At 37.0% G+C, this 21,470-nt stretch overlaps 1 long non-coding RNA gene across 1 annotated transcript in view; it reads right to left on the bottom strand.

Moving 5' to 3' along the window:
- LOC121068161 overlaps window positions 1-18,702 on the bottom strand; it is a 29,187-nt gene extending 10,485 nt beyond the window's left edge. Inside the window, exon 1 of the long non-coding RNA XR_005818667.1 lies at window positions 18,570-18,702. This is a non-coding gene — a long non-coding RNA (uncharacterized LOC121068161). The remainder of the gene's footprint in view (window positions 1-18,569) is intronic.
- Between the last annotated feature and the right edge of the window lie 2,768 nt (window positions 18,703-21,470).

Below are 21,470 nucleotides of genomic sequence, written 5' to 3'. Positions count from 1 at the left end.
GCTTTAATCACGATGCCAGTTCTCTGAAATGAACATCTGTGAACTTTGCACATCAAGGAAAACAGCAACCACAAAGGTTATTTATTTATCAAACTATGTACTTTTTTCTGATGCATGAACAATTTCAAAGGTCTGTCTTACTAGCTGGATGGTATTATTAAAGCCACAGAACCCAAAGGCTGGGAAACCTGTTGATGCATGCTGTATTGTCATCAAGACAGCAAAAGAAATGCTGTGAAGGCATTCTATGTCCTGAAGAATCCTGCTATTGATTTTGTCAAGTATACTCAGATCAAAAGTTTGCATTTTATATGAAATATACACTTCAGCAAGAAAGTAAAACTGTATTAAAATTAAAACAAAATTCTGTTATTGAAGAGGAATGCAAAAGTACTGATGAATGCACTTTATTAAAAATAAAAAGAGCAACGGAGCTCTAATATCCAAGAAATATACTTTGCTATTGATGCAAGTATCTTAAAAATTGAAACTTCGGATCCTAAAAATAAATAAATATATAAATAGATCTGACCGTATTTTTGCCCTTACACAGGCCAGGGAAAAGAAACAAATATTTCATGAAATCCATGGGTCTATTCACTATTGCTATCATTTTCCATGTGGGAGGTAATGGTTCTAAAATATCACATCTCAGTGATTTGAATAAACAAGTATATTGCTTTAAATTCAAGTATAATAAGAGAATATCAGTGAATTAATCAAATATAAGATGACAGGCCCCTATGACTTGACACTGATAAAATAGCAGATAAAAAAAAAAGATCACGATAAAACGCATATTCATTTATATACATGATTAGACCATATACATTGTGTTATTGGTTGAAAATTTGTTTGCTGTAAAGGTCACTGTAAAATGATTTTACTGCTTTAATAAAAGCTTTTTTTTTTTTTTTTTTTTTTTTTTTTTTGTAGCCAGTACTGGTGAGGCCACACCTGGAGTGATGGGTTCCACCAGTGCTGGGTTCCAGTTCTGCACTCCCCAGTACAAAAGAAACCTGGTCAGAGACTGAGTCTCTCATGACTGGAGACTGTCCAATATAGGGCTACAAAGACTACTAAGAGACTGGAGCACATCTACTATACAGGACAGCTGGGACTGCTCAGCCTGTGGAAGAGAAAGATCAGGGGATCTCATCCATGTGTACAAATACTTGAAGGGAGGATTCAGAGGAGATGGAAACAGACCATTTTTAGTCATGCCCAGTGACAGGACAAGATGCAATAGGTACAAATGGAAACACAAGATTCCTTCTGAATATCAATAAACTATTTTCCACTGTGAGGATGGCTGAGCAGGCTATCTAGAGAGGTTGTGGAGTCTCCTTCCTTGGAAATGTTCAAAAGCCATCTGGACGTGGGCAACTGGATCTAGGTTGCTCTGTTTGAAGAGGGGTAGGTAAGATGACCGCCATAGGTCCCTTCCAACCCATTCTGTAATTCTGTAATGAAAATCAGGAAAAAATATGTAAAAGTATGGGTTCTTTTTTAACCTTTGTAATTTTTTTTTATTTATTTATTTATTTTTTTTTTGTGGTTGCAGTCATTTCAGGTAATATTCCCTTTCTTCCAGTTCTCTGGAATCTCTGCTCAGGTCACCTGTACTTCTGGCTTTAATGTTGGCTGGAATTAGTTGCCTTCAGTATATAAGGCAAGTCCAGTCATCAGTGCAATAATGTCGGCTGCATCTGAGCTTTTAGAAACTACGGACATGTTTCCCGTTTTAGGCTGGCTGCCTGAATCCTCATTCCTTTGTGTCACTAGATCAATGTACAATATTAAAATGAAGAGCCAGGTGTTTCCATTTCACATAGTATTGAAAAAAATAAGTATTTTGTATTGATTACTTGGTACCTTTTTTCCCTAGAGTTCAAACAACTCTTCTAAAGTTGATATGCTGTAGCATTGCAGTGAAAAAGGATTGATATTTGATTCTCGTATTAATTAAAAGAGTGTTTCCAAGTCAAAGCTTTCCCTTGCTCAGCTTTTCTTTTATTACTTCTGTTGCAGCTGCTGTCTCATCCTTCTTCCCTGACTGAATCTGTCCACAACCTGTGCAGTTTTGTTTAATGCAAGTAGTTTAATCCCTAATGTCCACATTCTACGTAAAAATCCACCAGTGATGCATTGTTTTTCTCTCTCACTTTGGGCTTCACAGTGGTAGCAATATATATAGGCAACCATTTATCATTTATGATTTTTATTTTTATACTATTTAATATGATATTAAAAACTAAACACCGTCGCAAGCAAAAAAAGAACAAATGGATATTTCATTTTCTCAGCCTTACTAATGTGGTAAAACATGCCCAAAAGTTTGTCAAAATTCGCTTGACTGGAGACACATTATTGAAGGCCAAAAGTCAATGGGCATATAATCAGTAATATATATTGGGCATACACATTAGAAACACAACAGAGCCTAAAAAGTTAAGAAAGTCCTTTTATAGTTTTGCCCTCTCTATACAGAAGATATAACCAGCCATTTTTCCTCTCATTATTTAACTTCAGTATTTATGAATGCCATTCATAAGACAGATCAAGAACTGTTGTGAGGTAGAAGGGTACAGAAGGGACTATTTCCATATTTCTGGCTAATAGATTGTAAAAATAAGCATACATACACTCTACTGATAGCTCTGTTATGAATGTTCATTTTTAACATTTTCCAATGATTCTAAAACATTTCAAGCAAGGTTTCAACATTTGCCAGTCTTAAATACTAAGGATATACATACCTGAATTAAAATAATAATAATAAAAAAATCATTTTTCTCTTTTGTTTGATATAGACATAATTATATCTCCCATACCATGTTGCAACATGGTACTATCTAGAAGTCCATAGCTGGAAAATGGATATACTTATGACTTCTAGAATTTGAGCATCAATATTTAATTATTTCTCAATTTCTGTGTTCCAGCAGAAACAGTGAAATTCTTCCAAACAGCTTGAATGTCCCAGTTAAGCTGAGACACACCTTTATCTCAGAAACCGAAGGGCATGTATAAATGAATTACTAAATTATCACCAGATTATCAATAATATGCTTAGTTTATCTTATCATATACAAGAGCCAAGAGAGTAGTGGGATGCAAATCTGTCATCAGTCTCTTTCTCTGAATGTTATACTAATACCAGCATGGTACCAAAGCAATGAAAGTGGAATACTTTCTCTTATAAGTAGTTCATAGTTAAAATAAAATTACATTAATGTATGCATGATTCATGCACATAAATAATAATAAATGACAACATTGACATGTATTTAGCAGATGCCATCACAGCTGATGATGTTGATGCCTATTCCAAGTGGGCCACATCGACAATGTAAATGCCATGTAACCAAGGAAGAAATACTTCCCATATTCATCTGGAGATGTGCTTCAAGTATGCCATTATGAAGCCTAACTACAGTGTTGATACCTCTAGCCACTATCCCTTATTAGATTGTTCAGCAAGATTATTAGCATAATTTTCAAAAAGCAACATCTCAGAATTATTTACATATAGCTGACAGAAAATTGCAGATCTTGCAAAAGTTATTCTTTCTGAGAATAATGCGTGGAGACATTCTAGAGCTCTCAAGATATTCATTTCATCTTTGCCTATGTTATAGAATCATAGAATTGTAGACTCATTCAGGTTGGAAAAGACCTCTAAGATCACTTAGTCCAACCTAGTACTGACAAGTCCACCACTAAACCCTTCTACTAAGTTATACATTTACACATTTCTTGAAGACCTTCAGGTCTTTAGGTTGATGAATACTTCAACCACTTCCCTGGGCAGCCTATTCCAATGCTGCACAACCTTTTCAGTAAAGAAATTTCTCCTAATGTCCAACCTAAACCTCTCCTGGAGCAACTTGAGGCCATTTCCCCTCATCTTATCACTTGGTGCCTGGGAGGAAAGCCCAATTCCCACCTCACTACAACCTCCTTTAAGGTGATTTTAAAGTACAGTAAGGACTCTCCTGAGTCTTTTCTCCAATCTCCCATCTTCCTCAGCCACTCCTCATAAACTGCTCACTTGTTCTAGAGAACAAGACTTAATGTCAAATATACAAATTGTATTGAGCAACTTCAGCGAGACTGGTTCATATTGAGATAAACAAGAGACATCTTTGGTGCAGAGATACTGACAGTAGGTGGGTAGCCTATGTGATCTTTTCTAAAACATCATAACAGATGAGAATGTAAAATTTAATCCTGTTTGGATTATTCTGTATGGAAGTAAGGAAAGATCTGTAATAGACTCTCCTTCTATGATTCTTGGACTATAGTTATGATGTCATCTTCCTTTCTATCTTCTTGTATCTATGTCACAAGCATTACAAGCCTTTCTGTGACATCGGAAACTGGTTTGGCAAAAATTACACTATGATACTCATTCTCTGTTTAATCTTCATAAAATTAACTAATGGTGTTTCAGGCTGTGGTCCAATGAATGCAATGTGACCACTGGGTTTCATCCACGTGATTTAATGGTCCCCCTGCAGTTAATGTCTCCTCAGGCTGGTCCACATTGTCCTAAGATAGGTTTGTATACACATAGGAGTAAATGAAACGTCAGTCCTGCTTCTCAAGGCACAAGGCTGTATCATTCTCCTAAGTTAGTGAATAAACTACAGCCTGTGTCCTATCTGCTTTAGTATTCAAACAAACTTTCTGCTGATTGTTATTAACTTCTCAACAAACACCACATGCTTTGGTGGATGAATTTTTCCATTAGTGCCTGTAGAAATTAAGTCTTGACAAAATAATGTTATCATCTTTTCAGTACTAGATGATGAATTTAATTAATCCGTTGACAGGAAAATTTATTAACCATTGATTGAGTCCTGAAGGTAGAGAATATCAGAACATATCTGTACTTTTCACTTTTTTCACTTTAATGTCACCTCCTATCTGTAAATCAGCTCTTTTCAACTTTTTTTTTTTTTTTTTTTTTTTTTTTTTTTGGCAGTAGATAATCTATGGCAAGTTTATCCTGGATATACAATAAATTTTCCTTATTTAGTAGAGATAATATGAAGTACTCCTTCAAAGTTGACCTTCAGTTTGTGATGGATGTAGCTGATGTTTGAACCTTCCATTTACCAGCTTCCATGTTACCTCACAGACATCTGATTTTGCTGTGACTTGTTAATAGCCGGGATAAGCAGCTGGCATAAGCAGCTGGGATAAGCAAATATTATTTTTGGTGAATGCAACTAATTCAGAGCTTTTAGTCTTTTAGAATGTTTAGAATCTGGTTCATCCTTCCTACTTCCACACTTACTTTTATGTCTGTTTTATTATACAAATGCTAATAACTTCAATAATAATGTAACTCTGCAAGAAGAATCTGTTTTCCTGATGTGAAGGACCTGTTGTTCATCTTCCTCACTGAAGAAACATTTCACATTTGTGCATCTTCATGTAGTATATTACATTTAACCATCATTTTGCAAGACCCTTGTCCTCTCAAGAACTTGTTTTCTTCTGACAGGTCACACTTTCTACCTCATTTGTTATCGATCCACTTGGAGTCTCTCAGTGACTTCCTAAAACTTTTTCTTTTGCCATTGTCATTGCTGTCTTGTGTCTTTGACACAAAACTATCCAACAGCCTCTTCTTCCTATTACAAACATTCTGTAGCATTTCTAGTGTTATTGGATCTACAGTGTTTCATCTTCATTTGATTTTTTTTGGCTATGTCCAGAATTGGAACAAGACTGTTCATGTGGGCAGCTCTCAGATCCTACACTGGCACCTGGAGTTACTGAAGTTGTATGAATTACACACACCTTCCATTATCATCTGGCCAGATGTAAACTATCTGCATCTTCACTGTTTAGTCCCATGAATGTGATATTTAAAATTCAAGACTGAAATAAAAAATACAGGTATTGTAAAGTAGATAAAAATAATCTGCCAGCATCTTGGGAATAAGAGCAGTGGTAACAGATGTACATATGAAAATGATACTGTGAGATCCAAGTTGCCTTTTGGAGAACGTCTTTTTAAACCACTTGTGTGGAAAGGTCATTGCATAAACATATAGTAGACAGATAAACTGGTCTCATACAAATTTTGCTACCTCTAATGGTGCCATTTATTGTCTCAGCTCATACACTAAATTACTTAGCTGACCTTTTTAATGGATAAAAGTCAAAAGGGAGAACAGATTGTGAAGGAGGAAAGAATGTGCATGTCAGCTGCAGTTTCAAAAACTATTTACAATGTATCATAATATACTATTACCATGTCTTCACTTCTACTTCAAGAAAGTGAAGAAATAAACAATTTCTTCCATTAGTTCTCACTTAAGAAATAATTTTCATTTAAAAATCCAACAGATAAAATTTACAGGCATGTTAGGAACACAGACTTAGATACTATGATACTTTCATACAGATAGTTATTAGCTCAGTCTCCATCTCCATTTTATTGCTGGTACAGTTCTGATGAATTTTTGTAGCTTAGAAGGCCAAAATGTTGTAGAATTCAAGGTCTGATGACTAAGTAAAAACAAATTTGTAGTCAGGAAATTAACATACAAAAACAAACCTTTTGAACCATATGATATTTGATAGTCAAATACACCAAGGCTTGAATATTCCATACAGAATACGAAGTAATTCCTTCAGCAGGATAAACTTAACTGTAATCTAGTATAAAAGAATGTAATCAGGTTTCTTTATCCCCTAAAAATACTGGTCTCCAACAGGTCAGTGTTTTCAACAACTGCCAAGAATTTGCAAATCCTTCAATAAGGCAATGATCCTGCCCCCAGAGTCTTACTTACTTCATGCTTTACCACATGCCACTATCCAGAATTATGTGCAAATGGATGCAGAGATGAGTTCATGCTTGGTGGTCTTTGATGAGGCCAGGATTTGTGACATTTGCCTGTTCAGAACAATTCACTTTTCTACCATTGAACATTTAACTTAACAAAGATTAATTCTTGGAAAAGTTCACAGAATATTAGTTTTGTGTTTTAACTGCACATGTATTCTGAGATTGATTTTTAATAGAAAGAAAGAAGGGAGCATAATTAATGTAATGTAGTAGAAAGCTTGATCTGGTAAATTATCATGTGCATGAAAGATAGAATTGGAGGAGGCAAAGACTATGAGGACAAACTTCAAGACGCACTCCAACCACATTCTCTTTTGACGTATCAAAAGAAGTGCAGCTAGCAGGTCAAAAGAGGTGATTTTCTCCTTCTAATCCGCTCTTGTGAGACCCCACTTAGAGTACTGCATTCAGCTCTGGGACCCCAAACATAAGAAGGACATGGACCTGTTGGAATGAGTCCAGAAGAGGGCCACAAATATGATCAGAGGGCTGGAGCACCTCTGCTATGAAGACAGACTTAGAGAGTTGGGGCTGTTCAGCCTGGAGAAGAGAAACCTCCATGGAGACCTTACACTGGCCTTATAGTGGCGTAAAGAGGGCCTACAAGAAAGCAGGAGAGGGACTCTTTATCAGGGAGGGATAATGGGGTAATGGTTTTAAACTAAAAGAGGGTAGATATAGATTAGATATTAGGAAGAAATTCTTTAGTATGAGGGTGGTGAGGAAGTGGAACGGGCTGCTCAGAGAAGTTGTGGATGCCCCATCCCTGAAGCGTTCGGGTTGAATGGGGCTTGGGGTAACCTGATCTAATGGAAGGTGTCCCTGCCCATGCCATGGGGTTTGGAACAAGATGATCTTTAAGGTCCCTTTCAATCCAAACCATTCTGTGATTCTATGATTCTCAGACAAACAAGACTAAAAGAATGTGGCTTCTTTAGACTTGAATCAAAGCCTGAGAATAGGACAAATCCACACAATTTATTGCTTTCTTTAGATATATTGGGAGGGTATCATGGCTAAAGGAGAAATGGTTATTTAAGATAGGAGGCAATATGTATAAACCAGATCTACGTAAACCATATACTTGAACTGAAAATAATATATATGTTTATTCCTAGCAACCAGAGTGGTGAGATTCTAGAGCTGCTTCCCAACAGGAATCCTATATTTGTTTTGATGACAAGATCCTGCTTTTTCTCATTTGGAGTATTGGTCAGTCTTCTATCAAGGTGCAACATAATGATACTTGACAACATGCTTCCCAGAAATCAGCATTTCGGTTTGCCTAAACAAGATTATGATGGCTGAAAAACTAAATGTTATCCCTAGCTATTCCAGGAATTTTATATATTGGATTGTTTTTATTGCAAAGCCAGAACACTCAGAAATGATGAATGTCTCAATCACTTTCAAGCTATGGCTTCTGATGGACATGTGCAAGAAAATGTCAAAGAACCCTCTTGATTTAAAATCCCAAAAGCACTGGGATTAGGAAAGTAAATTAATACTGTAAATGTTCTGTTTTTAGTAACCAGAGTGCAAAGTGAAGTTGTGACTCTTGATTTTCCAGTCTAGCAAAACTGAGAGCTGCAGAAGAACAGATTTCAACATAGAAAATATTACAGCTTGTTATTTTTGTGTCAGTTATTGTATTTATCCACTTACAAACAAGAAATAGTTTAATTCAATGCTTTTCTAAAATACATCATTTTGCCTTTTTATGTCAGGGAGAAGGTAGAGAGGAGTTCATCACTTTGAGCAAACAGTTTCCATCTTGCTCTCTAAGGGTCGTGGCTACCCTTGATATAGAGATATCTCAATCACACCTTCTGCAAGGGCTTATGTAACAGCACAACAATTGCAGTATACTCACTATATTATTTTTATGTCTATTGGGAGATAAACTGCGCTACTGGAACAATAAAATGTCACTAACTGTCTAGAAAACACATTTCTACTGGCCTGTTAACTGTAAGTTGCAGCAACATCCAAATTTTACTTTACTGTGTTGTGCTTCTGAAAATTTCCCCCAACATCAGCCTCCGAAATAGGAAGTATTTGCATGGACTAGCAGAGAAAAGAAAATATTTCACTGTTCCAAGGTATGACTCCTGTACCTTTTCCTTCCACATTATCAAGTAATAAATTTCAAGGTGTACTACCTCCTCCTGAAGGTGGGAAAGGGGGCCACTCTGCCAGGACAGAGCAGCAGACTGTAAACTCCTAGTCTGCAAAAACAAATACTTAAGAAGCAGACTATCATATCTAGTGTAATACCAAGTTTCTTTCTCCATCCTATGCAATGGGAGGATGTTAGGCACTGAGGTTTTGAGATTGAGTAATATCATGTAATTCAAGATAGAAGATGTTACCAGAGGAAGGTGATTTGTATGGGATAGTTCCTGTTGAGAAAATCTAGTCTGTGTTGTTTAATAAAGTTGTCCCTAAGTGCCTACGTGTTTCATGTCTTCTGTATCTTGCATTAACAACTAAGGCAATGTCCATCCTTGTGGTTCTTGTGTTCTGAACAGCCTCCTTCTCTGATTTTGTTCTCCTAGATTGTTTACTTTCAATTCTAGTAAAACCCTGTTATATTTTTCTCTTCATGCTGATGATGTAAGAAGAAGGTTTTTCATAATCCTCCTAATGTTTCTCAGGAAATGAAACTAAAAAATAATATTTTCTTCACCTTATTTCACTACAAGGTAAAATGAGTTCCACAGCATTCAAGTTAAAACGGTTATACTGAGAAGGGTTCATTCTATCAGGAGCTATGTTTTATCAAGTGTTATGTGAGAATAAAGGTAAAGCATTGCATGGTAAAAGATCATTGAAACGTTGGATCAAAAGGATGTTAGATAATACAAGACAATATATATATATATAATTATTATTTTTTTCTGGTGACTTTGCAAGTAGCAAAGTACTATAAACCCAAATTTGTCTCACCTTAGCCTCACTGATCTGCTAAGTCTATAGCCAGATCTACACAACAATCTTCTGCTCCTTTTTTTTTTTTTTTAATGTTATGTTGTGAAAAAAACACTAACACGAGCAGTATAGAAAATGCAAGGAAGATGCTAGTTTAATGGGACTACTGACAAAGGTAGGAGTATTAAGAATGGTCATATATAGCAAATAAGAATGAACAAAAATGGGGCATTTGGGGAAAGGGTAAATGGCGGGGCTGTTAGTATGGAAGGAGAATAGTAGAGAAAAGAAGAACAACTTGAAGTCGAGGTTATCAGACTAGAGGGACATATCTTGGCTTTGGTGAGACATTTATTGCAACGCCTGTGGAGCAGTGTTAAGAGCTTTTTCATTTGTGTGATGTATGCAGGTTTATGAAAAGCTTGCTTTTGATGAAAAAATTATAATCTGTAGAAGAGTACTTGAAAGCTCAAGAGAGTAGTGAGACTGGCAAAAAGGGTTCAGGGTGGGTTATCTTTCGGAACAGGTTGTAATGGTTTGATTATATTGTTATCAGTATGGGAAAAGCTCGAATCTCGTGCACTCCATTTTAAAACACAATATACATTGAAACTGGCTGTGAAGAAGGGTATGATCAGTGGGTTCTGTTGTTTTATTTTGTTTTGTTTGCACTGCAGGAAGTCACAGCAATATTCAGGTGTGATTTATTTCATGAGAATAATACTTTTGTTGGTGAACATCATATTTAGACTGATTAAGAGGGTTTTGTGAGTGTTCTTTGCAGATCAGATAAGCTGGAGTATCTGTAAATCATGGCTCTGGGAGGGAACTGGTGTTCTAGATTCAAGTATTGATCTTCAGTTATTCTATATGATAATGCATAGTGACATAGATCAGTGTTTTCTCTCACAATAGAATCATCAACATCTAGCATGTGTATTGCAGAATTTCATCTAGTGCACAAAATGTCTTCTTTGAAATTATTTAGATAAAACAACATCCCCACTGTGCACTAAAATGAATTCACATATGCAATCGATGCAGAACATAAATATACAGCTACCACTGGGAAAAACTTTTTCACAGAGCAGCTACTTCATTTTTGACTATTCAGTCCTGATACTCAAAGGAGACTTATAAAATACTTTCAAAAGACAAGCCTGGGAACTAAAATGTATTACTCTACTATATACTTAAAGTCATAGATCCATCATCCATATATCCACAGAGATATTGTTTTTTTCAATAAAATAAATAAAAATTCTTCCTTCTGCTCTGATCCTGAAGTAATTCCTATTCTCTTGCAAAGTTCCTGCTCCCATATGTGCTTATCAGAATTTGGTCTTATCAATTAGCGTATAAGAAGTTCAACAGGAAATGCTCATTCCTACTCTGCAACTAATTTGTGATTTTTCTACTCCTGCTTCCAATATGGAGCATTTTTTGTGTGTTTTTTGTTTGTTCGCTTGTTTGTTTGTTCATTTTTTCCTATCTCTGTCAGCTGGTCTAATAAAAGATATCATTACTTTAATACAATCCAGTCTCATATATTCAGAGAATTGTGGCTGTAGCAGTATTGTTTGCTTCTTTTTTGCTTATTATTAAATCATGTCAATGTTCATATACACTTAATAACCCTATGACCCAATACAGCCATTCATTATCCTGATAACTGGATCATGAATATTGCAATCTTCACATGGTCAAAATAATCCTTCTGATTTTTACATGTTTTCATTTTCTTCTAGTTTGTCCCTTGCTCTGGAACCACCTTTCAACTTTTTGTCATTAAATGCCTGTAACAAGAATTCAAGCCAACAAGGCCCACAGGCCTAGTCTTGGCAGTGTCTTCCAGAAGCTCAGAGCTTTGCTGATGCCTGATTTACTGCTGTGCCTTTTGTTTAGAAATCCAGTTCTTGAAGGAACAGAGTACTGAAAAATACAGTACTCTACCAGTATGCCTGCCAGTTTATCATTGACTCTCTCACTTACATAGAATCACAGAATCACAGAATCACAGAATCACAGAATCGTCTAGGTTGGAAGAGACCTCCAAGATCACCTAGTCCAACCTCTGACCTAACACTAACAAGTCCTCCACTAAACCATATCACTAAGCTCAACATCTAAACGTCTCTTAAAGACCTCCAGGGATGGTGACTCAACCACTTTCCTGGGCAGCCCATTCCAATGCCCAACAACCCTTTCAGTAAAGAAGTTCTTCCTAATATCCAACCTAAACCTCCCCTGGTGCAACTTTAGCCCAATCCCCCTCATCCTATCACCAGGCACGTGGGAAAATAGACCTACCCCCACCTCTCTACAGCCTCCTTTAAAGTACCTATAGAGAGTGATAAGGTCACCCCTGGGCCTTCTCTTCTCCAGGCTGAACAATCCCAGCTCCCTCAGCCGCTCCTTGTAAGACTTGTTCTCCAGACCCCTCACCAGCTTCGTTGCCCTTCTCTGGACTCTCTCGAGCACCTCCATGTCCTTCTTGTAGTGAGGGGCCCAAAACTGAACACAGTACTCGAGGTGCGGCCTCACCAGAGCCGAGTACAGGGGGACAATCACTTCCCTAGACCTGCTGGCGACACTGCTTCTTATACAAGCCAGGATGCTGTTGGCCTTCTTGGCCACCTGAGCACACTGCTGGCTCATATTCAGCCGACTATCAACCAGTCCTCCCAGGTCCTTCTCGGCCAGGCAGCTTTCCAACCACTCATCTCCCAGCCTGTAGCTCTGCTTTGGGGTTGTTGTGCCCCAGGTGCAGGACCCGGCACTTGGCCTTGTTGAACTTCATACAGTTGGCCTCAGCCCATCGGTCCAGCCTATCCAGATCCTCCTGCAGAGCCTTCCTACCCTCGAGCAGATCGACACATGCACCTAACTTGGTGTCATCTGCAAACTTACTGAGGGTGCACTCGATCCCCTCATCCAGATCATCAATAAAGATATTAAAGAGGACTGGCCCCGGTACTGAGCCCTGGGGGACTCCACTAGTGACCGACCTCCAACTGGATTTGACTCCATTCACCACAACTCTTTGGGCCCGGCTATCCAGCCAGTTTTTAACCTAACGAAGCATACGCCAGTCCAAGCCATGAGCAGCCAGTTTCTTGAGGAGAATGTTGTGGGAAATGGTATCAAAAGCCTTACTGAAGTCAAGGTAGACCACATCCACAGCCTTTCCTTCATCCACTTAGCATGTCACTTTGAACATGAACATATCTAAGACCAGTTAGTCTTTTTTTTTTTTTTCCACTTTAAATGTGTAAAATTATGTTCCCATTTTTTTCATTCACTGATGCTTGTTCTACATCCTACATTTCTTGATTTATCACTGCTTCCCATTTTCCAGACGCCTCCGTATGGGGAGAGGCCAACATAATAAATTCTTCACTGGTTCAGGGATCTTTGGACAGACAGATCATTACAGAATTAGAGCTTTGGACTGTGAGCTCTTTTACAAGGGCCTTTGTTACAAGGACCTCTACAAGGACCTGTACTCGAGCACATCTTCCCTAGAACTGAACTGCTCAGAGATTAAATGGTTCTTAAAGTGCCTGCTGGCTTAATGAAAGGTACTGATTGACAGACATCTGCCAAAATACTTGCAAGATAGAAGCCCAGCTTTATGAACCTCCAAACACATTAAAACAGTCAATACAAGGCATGTCTGTGTTTCACAGTTGGAGAGGTCATTTTTCAAAGAGAATAGTGGGTAGAATATTAGTGCTTTGCATCACAGGTGCTGTCAGCCAAGATGATTAACACTTTGATCTATATACAATTATGACTGCACTTTTAATCAAGGACATTTTCATGCAGAAAGTGAGCTGGAAGTTGGTTCTTTCTGGATGCATGTAGGAATTGGAAATCCATCTACCAAATTTCTCATATACTGGGGCTTTCTGAACATTTCTAAAATGTTGGTAACTGTTACATAACTCACTATGAAATGTTTAATGCAAAGAATATTGCTTTAAGACATAAGGATAATGAAGACTTTCTTATCTTGACTGACTAGCTCTTTACTGCTAAGCCCTTCTGTTTTCTTATTTTAATATGCTTCTAAATCTGTCTACACGGTAGTTTCATAGACTTAACAGAACTCTGTTTCTACCTGAAACTCACACAGGATTTGTGGGATGTTTGCTTTTGAGTCCCTGTGCAACTCTTTCTCTGGAAATAAATTAGTCATGAGAAGCTTTATTCTCCAAGTCAGAAGTCATTTAAACATCCTTCTTGCTGCTTGCCAATGGGTTTTGATTATTGCCTGTCAGAACAGATTATTCTCTAGTGACATGGCATTTAGTGTCACCACTTCCCAAAACAGCCCTTTCACTGGAAAGGAAAGCACATGCTTCCATTCCTGAGAACTCGGTAATTCTGCCTGAGTAACAGACTCTCTGACAGTTGTCTTCTCACCCCATATAGAGGTTGATCATTGTCCTCTATTTGCCAGCTTTCTTGGTGATAATGACTGACAGGAAAAAGGGGGTTAAGAAAAAGAATAATTAAATACTACCTACCAAGATAATTAAACATTCAATTGTAATAGTAATAAATGAAATAATTTATTTAATTATAATTAACCCCCAAGAATTTGCAATTAAAAGATTTAAAAAAAAAAAAAAGTTGTTTCCTCTACAATGTTAGCTCTGTTCAGTTGCTGGTTTAGGCTACGATGGTGTTTTTGAAGTGTTTAAAGCAAAACCTGTGAATGTCAGCTAGGTTCCCCTGCACTCCCTGTCCTTCCCCATGGAAGATGCACCTTGAAGAACTGATCAGAGGTTCTTTTGGCTTGTTGTAGTTGAGGGAATTATTTTGATTCTCTCTCCTGAACGCTGTTATTTGGAAATTAACTTTCTCTAAAGAATGAATTGTATTATAGTTGCATTAAAATTTAGGTAGGTCAAAGGGACTCAAAACATAACCAGCCCAGAACTGGGGATGGACTATGAAGAAAGGTTTTCTTCAAGCAGAATTTTTCTGTTGTACAAAATTATTATTGTGGATGGTGCAGTGTCAATGCCTTGAGATTCCTCTAGCTTCTGCTGGTGAAACAATGTCTTCTTCTTCTTCTGCTTCTCTAGGCTTTACTTCACTCCTCTCTCTGACTAGTATGAAGACATCATATAGAAAAGCAGAGAATAATGAAATGAAAGAAGACACATAATACTATAGAAGACAACAGGGTGCTTAATGCGTGCAATGTCTACTTAACCTGTATGATTCAAGGACAATTTTAGTGGATCTGCTTGCAAAAATCAATAATTACTCTTAGCATTTGTGTCATAGGTTCTCCTCTGGAGGTATACAAAGAGAATGACACAGAATATTGTTATTTGGTTTTAGCAATAAGAATACTAACTCTTGAAAAGTTGAAGTGCACTTGTGTCACATGACAGATATCAGAAGAACCTGATCTACCAATTACGTTTCAGTTTTATGGAAAACTGCCATGAGAAATCTTGGGGAAAATGCTGTGACATGAAAGAATATGAATCTTAAGAACAAATTATACAGCACAAAGTTTTTCTTTAGCATCATGGTCAAGTGAAACTGTCCTGCTTTTAACTAGTGATGTTCTGCTCAAACTATGTTTTTAATACTTTCTTTCCATGTTAAAACTCTACTTTTAAGTCCACTCTGGAAGTACATTAAGAGATAAGGCTTTCTCTTGTTTTAAATTCACATCCTATCTTAATCTGTACTAGCTGCACTGTGTATGAAATGTATAGCATAGGGTGTACAAAACAAGCAAGGTAGGGTAAGATACTCGGTTCCTAATGTATCAACTGGTACATTTAAGTAAAATTTGGTTGATGAATATTAGAGATGGAAGAAACTGAATGTGTAGTCTGCCTCCACATGTAAGCAGAAATATTGTGTATTGTATTCTTATCGATGCTTTGTCCAGTCTAGTTTTTGTGCTGTGAGAAAAGAAGTATTACAGCTAGGCACACTTACAATGCTAGTGACAGTGGCTGTTTATGGATATTATTGCATGTGGAGGTGACAGAAACAGCAAAACCTTACACTGGTTTTATTTGCCTTCATAAACTTCCTGTGCTTGTGGACTAACCTGTGAAACTAAAAGGATTTAATCTCATCAAGATTATCTTTTCTCCCATCTATGCAGGGACAGCTCAAAGCAGAGTTGCCTAATATTGTACAGATTTCTTCCAGGGAGTCCTAAATTATTGAAAACCATACATCTGAGATCAAAGAAGAGACTAACCCCACATGGACAGTTGTTTAATGAGAAATGACTTGGTACTTCTCTTACTGGGAAACAGCTATAACTTTCCTGTATAAACATTTCTCCATATGAACTGATTTTGGTAAAACTGACAGAGATGTTCAAAGAGGTTTTCTTTAAATTTTCCACTGAACTGAAGGAAATCAGGAAAGTTCTTTTACATAAAGAACAAACAGATCTTAATTACAAACATCTTGTAATAGAAGATATACTCTTCCATAGTTTCTGGCAAATGAACATCATTGCCACTGGCTAGGCTGTTAGAACGCAAACTATTGTAACCTCTGATGAATCTTTCTGGTGACTTCTCTTCCTTGTTAAGAATCTAGATGAAATAACTTGGAAGTGTTTTGTATCCAGCAGCTCTGAAAGCATACCCATGAGAACTACTACTGCCTAAGCACTTCTAAAATCCGTTCATAGCTTTAAAAGGATTCATAGAACGATACGTGGCATAAGGAATGGGGAAAATATTGAATTTGCGCTCTGAAAAAGGGGAAAAATTAATGCATGAAGGAACTCTGGCTGCTAATGAGAACACATCACCCACACTGAAAAATGCAGATCGTCTTTGAAAATATCATTATAAATGGAAAGAAGGCATAGCAATATTTCCCATGGACTCAGAGGCAGATGAATCTCTTAAAAAAAATATGCAAATCCTGTCTGCCTAGCTGTTGGGAATGAAGTAGCTCTGACTGAGGGTAGCAAACACATGTCAGAGAAACAAACCTCCATTATTAATTTCAGGTCCCAGTTATATAAATCTAGATGAGTAATTAGATTTTAATGAAACTGAATTGTAATTCATTAGATTTTAATTGCATTAATATACCTTTTCATATGACATATGTCTATTAATTGCATTCAGATGGCACTTGTATTTTAGAAAAAAAAATCCAATTAATGATCAATTTACCTTGACAGTTCTATAAATCCCCTTGATTTTATGGTTGTCAATTATTTTTATATGTTTGAGGTTTATCCTCAAGCCTTTTTAAACTAGATAAAGTGTAAACCCTCCAACCTGAAGGAGCCCTTATGAATTTAGCTGGGTCTAGTAGTATAGATAGATATACAGATATGAAAGGAGAAGTGAGCATTATAATGATCAAATCAGAGCTTGGATTTAACATGCACCTTTAGGTATTCATTGAATTAATTATGTACAAACTAGGACAAACCATTAGAAAAAAATAACTGGTCCAATCTTAAAGTAAAGCTTGTTATTCTTTAAAATGGTGTACATACACTTTCTTGTAATAACAATATTCCTCTTCCAAAGAAGGCATTAGAAATGACTTTACTTCATGTGGCCTAAGAAAAATCTCTGTTTTACATAATCTCAGTCATAAAGATATTGTCACTAAATCAATGAGAGCCCCAGAGTATGATCTGACATTTCCCGTCTTATCCAGATGATTTCATCTGTTTCTCAGTACTGCCAATACACCTGAAAAAGAGATACCTACAGAACATATACCTATCGTCCCTGAACAAAAAAACAAAAACAAAAGCAACAACAAAAAAACAACCTACTGTTGGTAGGTGAAAAGTAAGATTTAGTTTGTGAGCTTTTTTCTCTTTTCAAAAAACCTAACAAAAGCTACATGTGCCACATGAAATCCCAATTTGCCCATGAAATAAAACTCTTTGAAACCACTCTATTGTAGAGGGAGTAATACTGTTTACAGCAAAGTCCACAGTAATCCTCCATTAAGCTCTTAAGTGAAATTGTCATTTATTTAGTTCTCACAGAATTGGGACCTAACACAATTGACCAGAATAAGTGATCATAGTGAGGAATTTATATTGAAAATGTGGCTACTCTAAAGATCCCAGAATATTTAAACTAGGATAAGTCTGTTAGCAAGAAGACATTGAGGCAGTAAAGAAAAAATAATGATAAAAAAAGAAGCAAATGTTAAGATTTCAGATCAGAGTAACTCTGCAACCTTTAACTCAAAAAACATGACAGATTTTCTTAACATTTTGAAGGAACATCTGCTTTTGTAAACATGCAACCTTAAAAGCAAGACAATATTTCAGAGGCAGGAAATTTGACATAAAATATAAGCTACTGGTTAGTACCAGTCTGGGGGGCTGAGGCTTTAAAGTGAAGCATGCCCTTCTGAGTGATGGCAGCTCTGTGTTGACATCTTGTAGAAAAAACACAACATGGGTGAATGCCATCAGCCAGCAGGCCCAAAGTATGGGTCCTGCATGTTATTTTTCATTCAGTTTGAAGGAATTTCTGCTGAACAACTGGGGTATAGAACTCAGTAAATTTTATGATCGTGGTCTTGTGTAAAAGTCTGGGCCACCACACTACACATATGGGTGGCTGGGATAAGCAGTCACTTGAAGTGAATCTTCACATAAAAAGAATCTGATAAAGTAGATGCCATATGGGCTTTAATTCTGGGCATTCCTGAAAGTTGAGGAAGGTTAGTTTGTAGTTTTACAACCTAGCCAAAACAAATTGCTGCTAATAAATTATACCTCTGCTTCTATTTTGTTCCTGGTGGTGAAGGAGGCAACAAGCATATTCAGCTCTGTAGTTCTGCAGCCCAATTGTCTTCCTTTGCTGCCAGCACTCCAAAGGAGAAGAGCAGAGATCTTCTTGACAGTCCTCTTCTGCCTGTTCACAGAAAACAGGCAGGAGATGTGGGCAAATAGATCCTGATATTCCAGCCTCAGAGAACACGTCTGAGAAAGACCAAGCAGTGAATGAGTAAAGGACACAGAGACACTTCTCTTTTCCTAGGCAGTGTAAAGTGTGGTGGCAACACATCCTCCCCTGTTAAGTACCTGAAAAATCAGTTCTGACCCTCTTGTGAATTTTAGATTGTAGCTTCACCTGCAGCTTTTCTACAGGCTTGGATCAGACAGCAGAAGTAATTTATACTTCTTTATTTACATTTTTGTTCAGAGTTTGTAAACACATTACCAAGAAAGGACAGATAAGTGAGTATTTTAATTGGAAGAATTGGTGTAGTTCCAGAAACTCCTTTTACTTTTTCCCCTTATTGGGGGGGAATATTGGAGGGATTTTTGTGAATATTTACTAAGCGTGTCCAACAGATTAAACAGCTTGAAAACGTGTCCATGCAGACTGCTTCGCCACTTAGTTAATGCTGTTTTTCATGCCGGCTTGACACAGGTGTGACAGGAGCTAGCTTCCAGTCTATTGACCAGGGTATCTGCTGAGTAACTTGGACATAATTTAACAGAAAGTTTGCCCTAAATATCCCAGAAGCACTTAAAAAGATATGAATTTCTTAAAAACCTCTATCTTCTTCATTGAGAAGTACAAAGGAGGAAGAACATCTCTGTGTAGAGGAAAAAAAAAAAAAGCAGGTCTTTAATCTCATGTTCTTGCTGTTATTTAATGGTTTATTAGACAAACTCTTCAATAAGAGAGGGTGATATTCAGCTAGCACCTTTGTAAAAAGGCCAAATTCTGAGGAAACTGAAAACAGGATATTGAATAGGGCATTTTAATGGAAGTGTCTTCATATATCTTCTCTGCTATTTATGCTCATTCTCTGTTCACTCAGAGCATTCAGAAGTTCTATAACAACACCAAGTCATGTCTTCATATTCATTTTCTTGCTTCTTTTATTTATTTATTTATTTTCTGCGAACTTGAACATTTCACAGTGTTTCTACATAATTACCTATAACAGTAATTTTACTTAAAGCTTTCAATAATGTAACGATTGTGTAATTCTCTCTCTCTCTCTTTTTTTTTTTTCTTTCTTTCCCTGATTTTAATCAGCAAATTAATGTTATATGGAACAAGGGTAAATTATATAAATCTACTAATCTGCTTGCATACAAAATATACATAGACCTCATTGTCAACAAAGTATAAAGAAGGGTTTAAAATCATAAATCATGCCTTAAGTAAATAGTATTTGCATACTGTATTAGTGCCATATGGGTTGTTCTTGCAAAAAAACAGTGAAAGGCACTGCATGATTTTCTGACAAACTTTTCATTTTCTGACAGACAAGTGACTCAAATAGTCAATGATCTTCTAAAATAACAGTAAAGTGTGGGCTTGCAAATGATTACTCTTATCCTTAACTTTGTGAGAGAGTTCCATGCTGTCACTGGCTTTACAGCTTGACACCAAGGAGAGGCTGAAGAGCACAACACTTTAGTAATACCTGCACTACTTTCCTATGGAAACACTGTGGGTATCACTCTGGGCATTCCTAACCACAGAGGAGTTGCAATGCCTTATGACAGTCCCAGCAGTTCGCATTTTTCTTATTTGTCAGGGCCCCGAGCACATTGACAAGTTTGGCAAGCTCTTTCCCCCTCCTGGGGGTCCTGCTGCTGATGCTCAGACCATTGATGAGACAGGCTTATGAGCAAGGCGGGGGGGCTGCGTCTCTGGAGCTGTCTGATCCACAGAGCACTCCCAGCATTAGGACCCTCAGGTAGATACTATGAGAACCCCAATTTTTGGGGGGTAAATGCAAGCATATTTACAAGCTCTGTACTTTCTGAAATGCATCTCTGCTATTTGAAAATACAGTAATACACCATTGATAAAGAGCTATAGAGATCAAGCTTACAAGGTACAGGAGTTTTTCTATTATAACTGTAGAATGCAAATAAGCAATATATAAACTCCTCAAGGACAACATTTAATTATGTTGCATACCAAGCAGGACACTCACTGGTACTGCGTGATAGATGGCAAAGCTAAGCACGCTCATTTTAGCTCTTATCTCTTTAGCAAATTTAGTATGATGATTGGCAAAGTCCATTGTGTTGCTGAAGAAGATAGTGGATTAAATCACCTTGTTTTTTTTTAAATTAAGCAACACAGAATTTAAAAACAATAGACCTGCATTATGGGTACTGAAAGGATGTATTTACTTAGCAATTATATTATGACTTAACAAAACAGTGAACAGTATGTTCTAAAATAAGTGTGTATGTGCAGTACCTTGACAAACAGAAATTGGCCAGGAAGTGGAATTTATAAGAACTATCCCACATTTAGTCAGAGTCTCATGATTTAAACATTCATTAAGAACATGCTACGCTTGCTTTCAAACAGCCTCTTGGGCATTAGTTTTCTGGGTTCACAGACAGTGCAAGGCAGGTTTAGGAGGAAGAATTCTACCCACAAAGTATTTGGAGTTCTGATTTTCTAAGTCTACTCCCAAACCATGCTTAAATATTCCAGAGGGCATAGTATGAACTTCTCCTTACTGAATTACTGAATTTCTTTTGGATCAGTCATTTAGGAATTGCTTTCTTCTGAAGACATTTTTTTATGGGAAAAATATATAATTTGTTCATGTTAAAATTATCCACAAGTAACAAATGGATTGATGTTTGTGTAACTAGACTGACATGAAAATTCACTCCAGCATATTT

Source organism: Cygnus olor, chromosome 3, assembly GCF_009769625.2.
Source record: "Cygnus olor isolate bCygOlo1 chromosome 3, bCygOlo1.pri.v2, whole genome shotgun sequence".
Taxonomy (NCBI): Eukaryota; Metazoa; Chordata; class Aves; order Anseriformes; family Anatidae; genus Cygnus; species Cygnus olor.
The sequence above is the reverse complement of the archived record's forward strand: the minus strand, read 5'-3'. Positions and strand labels throughout refer to the sequence as shown.